A 13,509-nucleotide genomic window follows, 5' to 3' on the forward strand; every position below is an offset into this window, starting at 1 on the left:
TGTTAACCCCCGGTGCCCACAATTGTGCCTAGGCCATAGTAAGTGCTCAATAAATATTTGTTGATGGGCTAGAATAATACATATTTTACAGAGAGAGTGCCAAAACAGGATTTTTTTCCCGAGGTTACTTTACCCCTCATGGGTCCTACCACCACCATCCCCCAGTCTGTGATCCTGATTCCTGCTGGCTTTGAGTACACTGTTCCACAAATCTGAATTCATTTACCTCTTTCCCAAATATTTCTCTGGGCAAGATTTTCCTCATTAAGCAGGGCCTGACTGCAGCATAGGAAGGACTCTTTGCAAAACTCTCTCTGCGTTCTGATCTTTGAGGCAGGGTGTCACATATGCAAATCCACGGCACCTGGGCCAAGGGCACGCCCAGGCCCTGCTTGCAGGGCTTTATGGTGAACTAATTGACTCGGTTAAGTCCTGAAGCTAGGATTACCTTCCAGAGTCAAGCTCCCCATAGGCCCTCCCTAAATGTTTTCTGATGATGGCCAAGTAGGCAAGTTCAGTCCTTTCTCCCCAGAAACACGATACTGCTTTCTATACCAACAAGAATTAATTCAAATCCCTAGTGAGCAGTCCAGGATATGAAAATTACAGTAATCTAATCTTGTAGAGGAAGAAGTATGAATCATCATTACACGGTCTGACAAAGAGCAAAATGATTAATCCCAGGCTGTGCAGAGGTTAGGGTCCATGGCCATGGCTCCTCGTGGGCTACAAAACAAACAGTGGGACCCACCAGGCAAACATCAGAGACACAACATGGTGGTTTTCATCCCAGAGGAGGAGAAGCAAAGAACAACGATGCTATGTTCTCAGGACCACACTTTAAACTTTTTATTCTGAGGGGGAAGAGGAGAGAGGGACTCTGGAGCCCCAAAACCTTGGGTGTTCTATCCGCTGACTCTGATGTAAATTCCTTAAGCTCTGAAGCTTACTTAGAAGTAGGAACTGTGGGCCTTGCAGAATCAGGGCATCTCAAAACTAATCAGAAACCCCAGTTGTACATAGGATAGCAATACCTAGCAGAATATTCTCCTAACTGCAACAGAGAAACTACAGTTTTGAAGGAAAGTCTTGGCCTTTTCCTGAAACTTGCAAAAAGAACACTGAAGCTCCCCATCTACCATTGAGAAAGCACAGCCCCAGTGCACTGGGGATGCTGGTCAGGTCACCCGCAGCCCTGAACCATCATGGGCTTTTTTTTTTTTTTCTTTTTTTCTCTTGCACAGCTGTGTTCAATTTTCTGTCCTTGGGGTTTTAAAGGAACATTTATTCTAGGGCCAGGATTCCCAAGTTTTATGGTTATACAACTCCCTCCCAGGGCCAAAGAATGTTTGAAAAGCCTAAACTCGGCAAAGAGAATTAGTAAAAGTATCCAAATGAAAGTGAAATAAAAACTTAGGACCCGTTCCAATTTAGACTCAACCTCTCGATTGTATTGTACCTCCTGTTTTTGTTCTTTAAGATATTTACTACATTTCTCATGCCCATATAGGTGTGTGTGTGTGTGTGTGTGTGTGTGTGTGTGTGTGTGTGTAAAAACAGAAGACCAAAGGTATATTTATATTCCTCCATGGCTTGTGTTTCCCATTCTATGACAAATTTTATTTTAAATAAGGCCTGCATCTTACATTGGGTTAAAAAAAACTGCCAAAAAAGAGATTCCTTTAGGATTTTTATTTTGCTTATTTTTCCTATTTAGAGAGCTCGATACCTCCTAGTTTTTGATAGGACAGCACTTTAAGAACTTGTATTTTTACTTAAAAAGCCAATTTAGTGGCATTTTTAGTTGAAATACTCTGAGTACATTGCCAACATCGAAAAATCATTGCCCCCCAACACACCCCACGAAGAGAGTGGAAGGCCCTCACCAGCCCATGAAATGCTAACCAGCTTTCTGGATGCAGCCAAATAAGCTTATTTCAGAAATTCCAGAAGTCCCTTACCTGTTTTCTTCTGTCTTCTCTCTTCATGTCACCTAGATTCCCACATCTCCAAGAAATCTGCCCCAAGTCTCTGTCTCTGTCAATTTACGAACCTCGCTTTTATGTTTGTCTCCCAAAGGCTGGTGGCTTGTTTCATACACTCATCTGGTCTGACAAGGCAAAATTCAGGCCTCGGGGCCTGGGGTTTGTGACACAGCACACAGCACCCACATTAGAGGCCTGGCTGTCTCCCAAGACACACATGACGTTTTTGAGAAACAAAGTAACTTGCACAGATCCACCCTGAGCACAAAAATGGAATCAGTGCTCCTCCGTACAAATGAGCTGAAATGTGGTCAGTAGCACCTGCTTAATACAGTCCAATTCTCCGAAAACAATGAGAAAACGCTGTCAGCTGACCTTGTCTGCCCCCAGTCATGGTGAGCAGGCATCTCTCAAGAAGCAACGGTGAGTGGAAGAGACCAAATCCTCTCCTGCAGCCAGTTTCTCATGCTCTTTTAAAATCAAGATCTCAGAAGCGCCTGTTAGCACGGCCCGATGGCCAAGCTTACAGGCTGAAGTTCAAAGGATTCCTCCTGGATAACCACTCCAATTCTCCCATGATTGGAAGTTGCCGCAAGTTACTGAAATCTCTACACCTGGGTGGGGAGCAGCTGAAAAAGACAGGCTTGTAGAGTCAGGGTTTCTCCTAAGCTGGTGATTTCCCCACGGACGGCAATCTACTTCTAGCCAAGGAGAACACACTACTATATCGTTTTCTCGTTTTCTTATAATAATAAATGAAAAACCCTGTGCCCTAGAACAAATTAAGATGCTTCTTTCAGAAGAATTTTTTAAATGTTTTATATTGTTTAATTAAAAAAAATATTTTTTAGTGAGAGAGAGAGAGACAGCACGCATGAGGGAGGGGCAGAGAGAGAGGGAGACACAGAACCCAAAGCAGGCTCCAGGCTCTGAGCTGTCAGCACTGAGCCTGACGTGGGACTTGAACCCACGAACCATGAAATCATGACCTGAGCTGAAGTCAGATGCTTAAATGACTGAGCCATCCAGGCGCCCCTCAGAATAAGAATGTTTTAATGAAGGTAATAATGAAATCTTCCTCCTTCAAAATGTCCCAATGTGTGTCCCCTTACACATACAGTGAAACACAACCCAACAATAATAATCACATAAATTTGTTTTTAAAAAAACCCCACACACAAGAAATCCTTACAGGGAGCCTTTCACCAGGGCTTGGAAAAACAAAGATGTTTTCTAATTTCATGCCAAGCCAGTTAGAACACACTGGACTTTAAATGCGTTGTTTTCGGATAGGTCATTTCTATTCCACATAAAAGGCAGAAATTTGAGCTAAAACTCAAATGTTAAAGTTTGAGATATAACTTTAAAAACCTGACTTAATAAAGTATGCTTGCATGGGCGCACGCACGCGCACACACATCTTGTCAAAGAAAAAACAAACAGCACCACTTGGACTCATCTAAGATGAACGACCTCTAGTCATGTGCTCAAAACATGTTTGCTCCGAGCGTTAAACGGGCTTCACAGCCTAAGTAGCAGCCTGTTTTCTCAAGAGACGGGAAAGCCGGGGTTGTTGTCTGAAGGAACATGTGTCTTAAAAAGTGCTTTTATAGCATCTAAATTAGTAAAGAAGCACGAAGGAAGAACACGCTAATGTAGACGGTAAGATGCATCGTCAATGCACTTTTGAGGTTTATGAAACACAGCTCCCTCAAGCGTTTGTATGGAGGCCTTTTGAGAGAGCTACCACTTTTCTTTCCACCTCGCACAGTCCCGGTGGTCCCAGCACTGAGTTCACTCGGGTCTGAAGAGATTCAAAGCTGCCATGTATCCACAGCCAGGACTCTGCTTTATAAAGACCCTCACCGCATCTAAAAGCATGGGATGCCTTTTCTCTCTATGCTGACTTCAAAGGATGAGTTTTACACAGTTCAATCTAAAAAGCACATTATTGGGGCTCCTGGGTGGCTCAGTTCAGTGAAGCGTTCGACTCTTGGTTTCGCCTCAGGTCACAGTCTCGTGGTTTCCTGGGTTCAAGCCCCACGTCAGGCTCTGAGCAGGCAGCACGGAGCCTGCTTGGGATTCTCTCTCTCTCCCCCTCTCTCTCTGCCCCTCCTCTGCTTGTGCTGTCTCTCTCTCACAATAAATAAATAAACTTAAGGGAAAAAAAAGAAAGAAGAAGCACATGATTAATAAAATCCTTCTCTCAGCTTTCTCACAAAGTAAAAGAAAATCAAAACCATCAGAAAACAAAGCAAAGAAGGACACTCTTCTCTGGACCCCAGCCTAGAGCTACTCTCCTGCCCCACCCCCGCCTACAAGTTGGCAGCTTCCTAGACGCAGTATTCACACCCAAAGTTGCTGGCTCCGAGGGAAGAGATAGCCTTCAAACCCTACCAGCACTTGGGTGATTCAACAGGGCAGGAAAGGATCCCAGAGCAATCTTCACTAGAATGTGGTTCCAGCAAAACTTCTAAAATCAGTCGCCCTACCTCTCTCTACTCTAGGATTTCACATCCCCTCTTCAACCCACTGTTCTGGAGTCTCCACTACGCAGCTACTCTCGCCAAGGTCATCAACAGCATCCATCTGGGCAATTCCAATTCCGTCCTCCTCTTCCTGACTTCTCAGTAGCATCAGCTCTGTGGACACCTCCCTCCTTCCGAAGTCACCCGAGCTTCGTGACCTCATACCCCTCTACTTTCCTTCCTCCCTGGCTGACCCCTCCTCAGGTTTCTTTGTTGGCTCTCCTCCTCTAGTCCATCTCATTCTGAGCCTCCTTTGCTCACACACACAGAGTTCTCATCCTCTCCTATGGGTTTACCTATCATGTAAATGTTACCTGCATTCAGGATTTTTTCTCCGAGTTTCAGACTCACATTCAACTGTCGACCTAACATCTCTATTTGGATATTTACCAGGTACCTCAAACTTAGAATGTCCATAACAAAACCCTTGATCCTCAAAGTTGGCGCTCCCCATTAAAACAAAACAAAAAACAAAACAAAACAAAACAAAACAAAACCTCCTCTCCCAGTCTTTATTCCCTTGAGAAGTTGCCAGGGCCCAAATCTGAGAGGCATTCTTAATTCCTCCCCAGTCCTCACTCCCTATATCTCACTTACCACCAAGTGTTGATGGTTATACCTCTAAGACATATCCTTTTTTAATATATACATCAGCTTTATTGATATGTAATTCATATACCATACGATCCACCAAGCTTAAAGTGTACAATTCAATGGTCTTAGTTTATTTATAGATCTGTATGACCACTATCAAATCAGTTTTAGATATCGACAGCACCCCAAAAAGAAACTATGTACCCATTAGCAGTCACTCTCAGTTTCCCCCTGGACATTGCAGTCCTGTGCATCCGTTAATCTTTCTGTCGCTATAGACTTGTCTGTCATATAAATGGAATTATGCAGTACGGTCTTTGTGTCTGGCTTTTTTCACTTAGCATATTATAGCATGTATCAGTACTTCATTCCCTCTTATAGCCGAATAACATCTTATCGCACGGATATGCAATATTGTGTTTGTCTGCTTATTGGTTGACAGACATTTGGGTTGTTTCCATTATTTGGCAATTATGAACAATACTGCTATGAATATTTGTGTTTTTATATAGACACACGTTTTCATTTATCTTGGTATATACCTAGGAGTGAATATGCTGGATCATAAGGCAACACCGTTTAACCCAATGAAGAATGCCAGACTATTTTCCAAAGCAACTGCTTTGGAAAAATTTTGCATGACCACCAACAGTGTATGAGAGTTTCAACTTCTACACATCCTCATCAGCCTTTGTCCCTGTTTCTCACAGTGGCTATGAAGTAGCATCACATCGTGGTTTTGATTTGCCTCTCATTCACAGCGAGTGATGTTGAGAATCTTCTCGTGTGCTTACTAGCCATTCGCCTATCTTCTTTGGAGAAATGTCTGTTCAGATCTTGGCCTATTTTTGAATTGGGTTATCTTTTTATTACTGAGGGGTAAGCGTTCTTTATATATGGTCCATATATGTCCCTTATCAGATTATAGGATTTTCAAACTTTTTTTCTCATCCTTTGGGTTTTCTTTTCATTCTCTTGATGGTAAGCTTTTAATTTTGACGTCCAAGTTATCTATGCTTCTTTTTCACTTGTGCTCTTGGTGTTATATTTCAAAAAAATCATTGCCTAGCCCAAGGTCATAAAGATTAATACCCATGTGGTCTTTTAAGAGTGTTACAGTTCTAGGTTTTACATTTAGTCCTTTGATTCACTTTGAATTACTTTTTATATATGGTGTAAGGTAAGGGTCCAACTTTTTTCCTTTTCATGGTGATATCCAGTTGTCCCACACCATTTGTTGAAGAGACTATTTCCCAAAGAATTGTCTTAACACATTTGTCAAAAATCATTTACCATACATGTATGCATTTATTTCTGATCAATTCTATTCCAAAAATCTATAGGTCTATCCTTAAGCCAGTACCACACTTGCTTGATTACTGTAACTTTATATTAAGTTTTGAAATCAGAAAGGACAAATCTTCCAATTCTCCTCTTTCTCAAGATTGTTTTGGCTATTCTGGATCCCTTAAATTTCTATATGAATTTTAGTCTCTGTCAATTTCTGCAAAAAAATCCCCTGAGATTTTGATACAGATTACACTGAATCTATAGATCAATTTAGGGAGTACTGCCATTTTAACAATAGTAAGTCTTCTGATCCATGAACATCAGATGTTTTGCCATTTATTTAGATTTTTTTTTAATTTTTTCAACGCTTTGTAGTTTTAAGAGTGTAAATTTTACATTTCTCTGATTATACTTATTCCTATTTTTTTCTTTTTCATGTTATTATAAGAGGAAATATTTTATTTTATTTTTAAAGTTTATTTATTTATGTTTGAGAGAGAGAGAGAGCATAAGCAGAGGAGGAGCAGGGGGTGGGGGAAGAGAATCCCAAGCAGGCTCCACACTCGGCATGGAGCCCGATGTGGGGCTTAATCCCACAACTGTGAGATCACGACCTGAGCTGATATCAAGAGTTGGGCTTGGGGTGCCTACGTGGCTCTGTTGGTTAAGCGTCTGACTTCAGCTCAGGCCACGATCTCATGGCTCATGGGCTCAAGCCCCACATTGGGCTCTGTGCTGACAGCTCAGAGCCTGGAGCCTGCTTCAGATTCTGTCTCTCTCTCTCTCTCTCTCTGCTCCCTCCTACTACCACCACCACTTGTGCCCTCTCTCTCTCTCTCTCTCTCTCTCAAAAAATAATAAACATTAAAAAAAAAAATTCAGGCTTAACTGACTGAGCCACCTAGGCACCCCTAGAGGAAGTTTTTTTTTTAATTAATTTTTTTAAATGTTAATTTATTTTTGATTGAGAGAGAGAGAGAGAGAGACATCAGGAAATATTTTCTTAATTTTATTTCAGATTGTTCACTATAGATGTATAGCAGTACAATTGATTTTTGTATATTGATCTTGTATCCTGCAACCTTCCTGATAGTTTAGTGGATTCCTTAGATCATTCCATACCCACGATCATGTCATTTGCAAATAGAGATAGTTTTACTTCTTCCTTTCCAAATTAGAAGCTTTTTATTTCATACCCTTTCCTAGCTTCCCTGGCTAGAACTCCCAGTACAATACTGAATAGAAGTGATGAGAGTGAACATCCCTGTCTTGTTCCTGATCTTAGGGGAAAGCTTTCAGTCCTTCATATTAAGTGTGATCAGTTAGCTGTGGGCTTCTCATAGATGCCCTTTTCAGGTTAAACAACTTCCCTTCAATTCCTGCTGTGTTGTTGTTATTGTTGTTGTTTGGTTTGTTGTTGTTCTCTTTAATCTTAAAGGGGTGTTGGTATTTGTCTAATACCTTCTCTACATAAGACATACCCTTTCACACTTATGTTTCCTTCTGTATACTCTTCCTATACCATCTCCATAGCTCAGTATTTCTCATCTTTAGAGGTCTCTAATTTAGGAATTCTTGAACCATCCTGAATTATTCAAAAATCTCTATCACTCTCTCTTCCCCAGTCTATCACATAAACCTCAAAGCATTCAGCCATTAGTATTGTAAGTACAAATTGTGATAATCCTTGGTTTAGTATTTGCCAGCATGTATTCATTGTTTTTATCTTCACAACAACCTTACTAGGTAGACGCTCTTATCACCATTTTATAAATGTGGAAATAGAAAGAGAGTTTAAGGGTCTTGTTCTGGGTTATAGAGTTTATAAGTGGCAGAGTCAGGTTAAAAACCCAGGTCGCCTCGCTCCCAAGACCATTCTCTTAAACAGTTGCTATCATGTCTATCAATAATTGCTTTTACTTCTTACCTTATTTGCTACCTGTATGCAGGCATCGCCAATCTCATTTATTGCTGTATTTTTAGCATCGAACACCATGTACAGCTGGTGTTCATTAACTAGTTAACGAACAAATGGGACACGGGTCTCAGGATGCCCCACAAGAAACGAGTTCCACGTGACTCTGGTAAGTACTACTGACTAATTCACAAGGCTCATTCGTTTTTGAGACCCTTCCGTAAGAAAGTTTGCTTAATTTTGATTCAATGTTTTCTAAACTCATTGAAGCATCGACCCAGCTTCCCACCTTTGTCCCCACTGCATTAATAGTCTAGGGAACTGTGTTCCTCGGAACGCACATTGAGAAATACGGCCCCAGAGAGGCAGTCCAGACAGCACAGCTCCTGGAAGGATGCATGTGTTCCCCTTTCTGTGCCGGCTCCACTCTCATCTAAAAAGTCTAACCTAGGGTCCCTGAGAGCTCTCCCCTAGCCACAGCTCAGTCCAAAAAGAAAACTCCAATACTAAGCTTTCCTTTTTCTTTCCTGGAGCTCCTAAAGGGCCCGCTGGGACACTAAGGAGATATAAAGATTTTTCCAACTATCAGAAGGGCTCATCTCCCCTGTGCGTTTGTGGTCCTGTAATTTATCACAGAGGGAGCTGTAATCTTCTCAGAGCTCTGGTTTGGTGAATGTGATTCAAACAAATTCATCACCCTTCACGATGTATACTTTAACCTATTTTCAGAATGCAGTCAAAGCCAGTGATGTGTTAACCACAAAATTATTATATTTCTTTCCTATATACTTACTGTACTGCTGATATTTAAATCATAGCTTCAGATGTCGAATGACTTCAAAATCTTTGTAGCTCTCTGAGTCTTCAAGGTTATCTACTCAAACTTTCTCTGAAAAAGGAGAAAAAAATTTCAACTTAGAAATCTAAGAAAAAAAATTAGCCAATAATATAAGACAACCACATGTATGAGCAAAACAGGATACACTGCTGTGATTAATTTTCTGCTCCTAAAGAGATTTTACTCTTTCAATTATTCATCTACATCAGCTACAGCAAATTACAGGCAGTGGTTAGAGTACCTTTTAAAACCTCTTAGAAAAAATACTCAATAAAAAAAAAAAGTCTTTCTTTCATCTTAAACCCAGTAATAAAGTCATTTCTATGCAATGGTTCTCCAAAGTTTCTATACATCTATATATTTGGTCTAAAGGCAAGAATTATCTTGAATAAATATGAGCACTTTCTCAAATACAAATTTACATCAGATCCAAATAAGGGGACTTGGAAAAGAAGCCTTGTAACAAAGGGAGACTTGAAAACACAGAGAAGGATGGGTTGGAATTCATCAAGGAATTGGATGTGTATTGCCAGAAGGAAGTGACAAAGGCCCAACTCCTTAGAAAAAGAGAGAGACTGAAGAAAGAAGTTGAAGACTAGCATAAAGTCTAGGGTGTCCAGAGTGAGTAACTGGGCTAGAACTCAGTCTATGCCATTAAGTCCACACAGATAAAATCTTCAACAGCTCTTTTCCTCACATGCTGGGGAACGAGGGAAAACCCCACTCGTATTAGAAGTATAACCGAGGAGGATGAAGGCATATGTCCATTTCCCAGTGTGATTTTCCTAGCTGCGTGTAATCTGTATACAAGATAACTCACTTGCTAACAGGTTCATTTCTTACACTCCAAATGGCTGACTGCCTGTGTGGCATTCCAATGCCTCAGCCGGGGAGAGGGGTACCAAACATAAGCAAGGCTCCAGCCCTGAGATCCCGGACGAAAGAGGAAAGCCCCTGGATCTGTTAGATAGTTAGTGGTTAGTTGGTCAGTGGTTGAATGTTAGTGGCTTTGGAAAACCTTTGTTTCGGGAAACTGAGGCACTTCCTCTTATCTCCTCCCGATGTCTGTTCCGTGCTTCCTTGCATTACCGTTTGAAAAAGTCATCTTAGCAAAGAGTTCACTCAAGCACAGAAGGCCCTGAGCTGGACAGCGGCCAACCACACACCAGCGTTGTAAAGGACCAGTGCTGGCGTCAGTTCTTAGTTTGTAGAAACATATGGGAGGCGTGGCATCAGATCCTATCTTACCTAGTGTAGAGAGAACGGGGTTCCTCTCCACAAGCCCTTGCTGAGGCAACTTAGGAGGCAATCAGTTTGTGGTGATGAGGGGATGCAGGGGAGTCAACCCACATGAAGTTCCCCCAAAGCAAAAAAAAACATTATTGTCACCCAGGCCCAGTGAAATTCAGACAGCTGTGAACTCTTGCTTCAAACCACAAATATGGTTGTGGTAAACACAGACAAACTATTGGGTTTAAGTAGACTATCTCTTGTGCCAAAAATACATATATATTTCTTTTCCCTCCTCCCCCACAAATCTGTTTATTACTAAAAAGCTCTGGAGCCTTGTGAACTGGGCTAGACCAGTGTAAGCCTGTCTTTCCCCTGGGGCCCTCCTCAGTATACTAAACTGGGGAGGGATTTGCCTGCGTTAGAGAAGGAGACCCACTTTCTGTACTGGCCACACAGGAATGAAGAATGAAATTATTCAAAAGGAGAAAGGCCAAGAGAACCAAAAGAAGCCAAGAGGTAAGGGAGAAGAAGAAATCCTCATCTCTCCCTCTTAGATCTATTCTCCGCCAGACTCCCATGTCTGACCTTGGCCCAAGTCCCTCAAGCGTCCTCCCGAGCAGGGCTTCTCAAAGTTGAGTGTGCAGGAGGGTCCCCTTGGAACTCTACAACTGTGGGTCAAGAAAGAAGAGAATCTACACAGTGGAGATCATGAGCCCAAGGACCAAGAAGGAGTCTGAAAGGCCTGTACCTACATCACTAGTTCCAGGAATCTGGCTTTCCCAGAGACAACCTGTCACTAGCTAAGAAACTTCAGAATATGGTTGCTGACAGGTAAACAAAACCATAAATCGGCTTTAATCCACACAAGATAACTTGGGGAAAGAAAAGAGCAAAACCGCAAAGAGGAAAGGGTCCAAATTAAGTGACGGGCTGAAGTTTAGTAAACTAGTCAAACCCGCATAGCGGCGGCAAAATTCCAGAGGGAAACAGGGCTCTGGGGGAAAGAGCATCAATGTGCAGCAGGCAGGGGCACCCAAGTCAGGGTCTTAGCTCGTCTTGCCAGGGCTCGTTCCCACCTTCTGAAATACTGCTTCCGGGTCAAAAACAAACTTTCACCTGACTTTCAGATGATTACACACCCCTGGACAAAACCTCTCATATGACTTTGTGACTAATTCTAGACCAGCTGCATCTGGAGGGAAGATACACCAGAGAAAAACATACTTTCATGTTTCAAAAGACTTAGGTTTGACAGGAGGTGCCGATGGAGGTGCCCACAGTGAAAGGACCTTTATGGTGAGTTTTATTCACATACTGCTTAACTAACTACAGTTTCAGGTGCCTCGAGGTTTGGAGCATCTAGCAAGGTCTTCCCCTTCCTCTACCAGGCATCCAATTACAGACCCTAGGGACGAGGCTTCCATGAGACCCACTTTTGCTCTGGCTACCCATCTTTCTTTTCCTGGATGCCTACAGCAAGGGAAGGAGGTTCTTAAAGATATTTTCAGGAGCCATGGGCACTTCCTCCCTCTCCTCATATAAATCTCAAGATACCTTTCAGGATTCAGCTTAGATGCCTCCAGTTTCCATGAGACCCTTCTCTGACTGTCTCACTTCTTCCTCAGTGAGTTTTCTCTCTCCTGAATTCGTGCCAATTATCTAATGATAAATGACCACTAGAATTAATTCTTGACTATCTATGGTTTAGTTAGCCAGAGAATCAATAATAATAATAAATAATCATTATTATTTGAACACTTGTAAAACAAAAATAAACAAGATGACTCCAAATCAACAAAACCATGCACCTGCTAGAAGGTAGCCACTAGCTGGAAGTATACAATAACCTGTAGACATCACCACAGGTCTGTAATTGTGTGGGGAGAGTCCCATTCCATCACCCCTTGGACATGTACTTACTATATTGGTGTCCCAGGTGTCATCTGCTAGCATTCATTCCAGGACCACACAAGTTGATGGAAAAACCATTAGTAAGTGACTGGACGGGTCATGTGCAGGAGCCAAGGTTAGAGGCAATTAAGCAATGACAACAGTAGGAAGGTGATATAGGAGAGAGGACACCAGGGACACTGTGGGGGGTGGGGACTCCCTTCAAAGATCACTGAGGCCACTGAGATGACTTTAGAAAGAAGAAAGGACAGTTCTCAAGGACACACTAAGACAACCCAGGTTTCATTTTAATATGGGGGAAGGCATATAGAAATCTTGGTTAAAGAACAAATAATAGACCATTTTAAGAGTACTGACCATGGGCCCATTTTATCTGTGAAATGATTTATAGGAGAGTTTGTCATCCTGAACTCTTATGCTTGCAATATTTTTGCACATTAGGATCATATTTATGGAACAGTTAATGTTTTCTGAAATACTGGATTCTTCCCAAACTAAATGTTGGTAGTCTTCACTAAGTAATGGTATATTAAATGCATTCCGAAGTATAATTTGACTGTGACTATCCATTTGTATTCTACTTCTCTTGATCAAGAGTTACCTGCCTTTCATATGTTCATATTTTTTTTTTCCTCTCTAAAATGAGACTGTGGGTTTTTAGCTTGTATTGTATGTTCTTAGTATTTCATGGGCAGGAAGCCAGTGCTCAATAAATAGATGCCGAAAGACCGACAGAGGTACCAGTGGGCATGGGGCAGCTCATTCCCCCCATGAAGGCTCTGGCAGTCAGCACTCCACCAGCTGCAGGAAGATGCACACAATCAAAATAGCAACTGACGTGGGGACACATGAAGGAGAGGGAGCTAAAATAAGCACCTCAATCCTCCCTGGTGAGATCCAGAAGCTCCACCACCCTGCTGTCCTTGGGGCCATCTTCCTAGGGGGACATTTCCCATTTGATGGGCTTTTGGCTGTTACTGCCTAGGTCTCCCATATACCCCATTACAGTTACAGTTCTCAAAAGGTAGCAGAACCATGGGAGGTGTTCTGCTTCAAAATCCAAAGAATGTAGGTACTATCTAAAATCACAATTAGAAAAATTAAGTTAATGGGCAGAATTCTCAATTTTACCTTCTGTCATATATATATATATTTTTTTTTCAAAATCTTTTGTGCCTTCTAGCACTTGTACTAGTACTTGCCTAGTAGTAACCA

The 13,509-nt window shown here is 41.8% G+C and overlaps 1 protein-coding gene across 4 annotated transcripts in view; it reads right to left on the reverse strand.

Moving 5' to 3' along the window:
* Positions 1 to 13,509, reverse strand: part of SVIL (supervillin) — a 231,519-nt gene that overhangs the window by 158,761 nt on the left and 59,249 nt on the right. For all 4 annotated transcript variants that reach the window (XM_019465226.2, XM_053895220.1, XM_019465227.2 and 1 more), the window contains exon 2: positions 9,106 to 9,201. The gene's annotated coding sequence lies outside the window, so the exon portion shown is untranslated. The remainder of the gene's footprint in view (positions 1 to 9,105; positions 9,202 to 13,509) is intronic.

The sequence above is a fragment of the Panthera pardus genome, unplaced genomic scaffold, assembly GCF_024362965.1.
Source record: "Panthera pardus isolate Hobbes unplaced genomic scaffold, ASM2436296v1 HiC_scaffold_6, whole genome shotgun sequence".
NCBI lineage: Eukaryota > Metazoa > Chordata > Mammalia > Carnivora > Felidae > Panthera > Panthera pardus.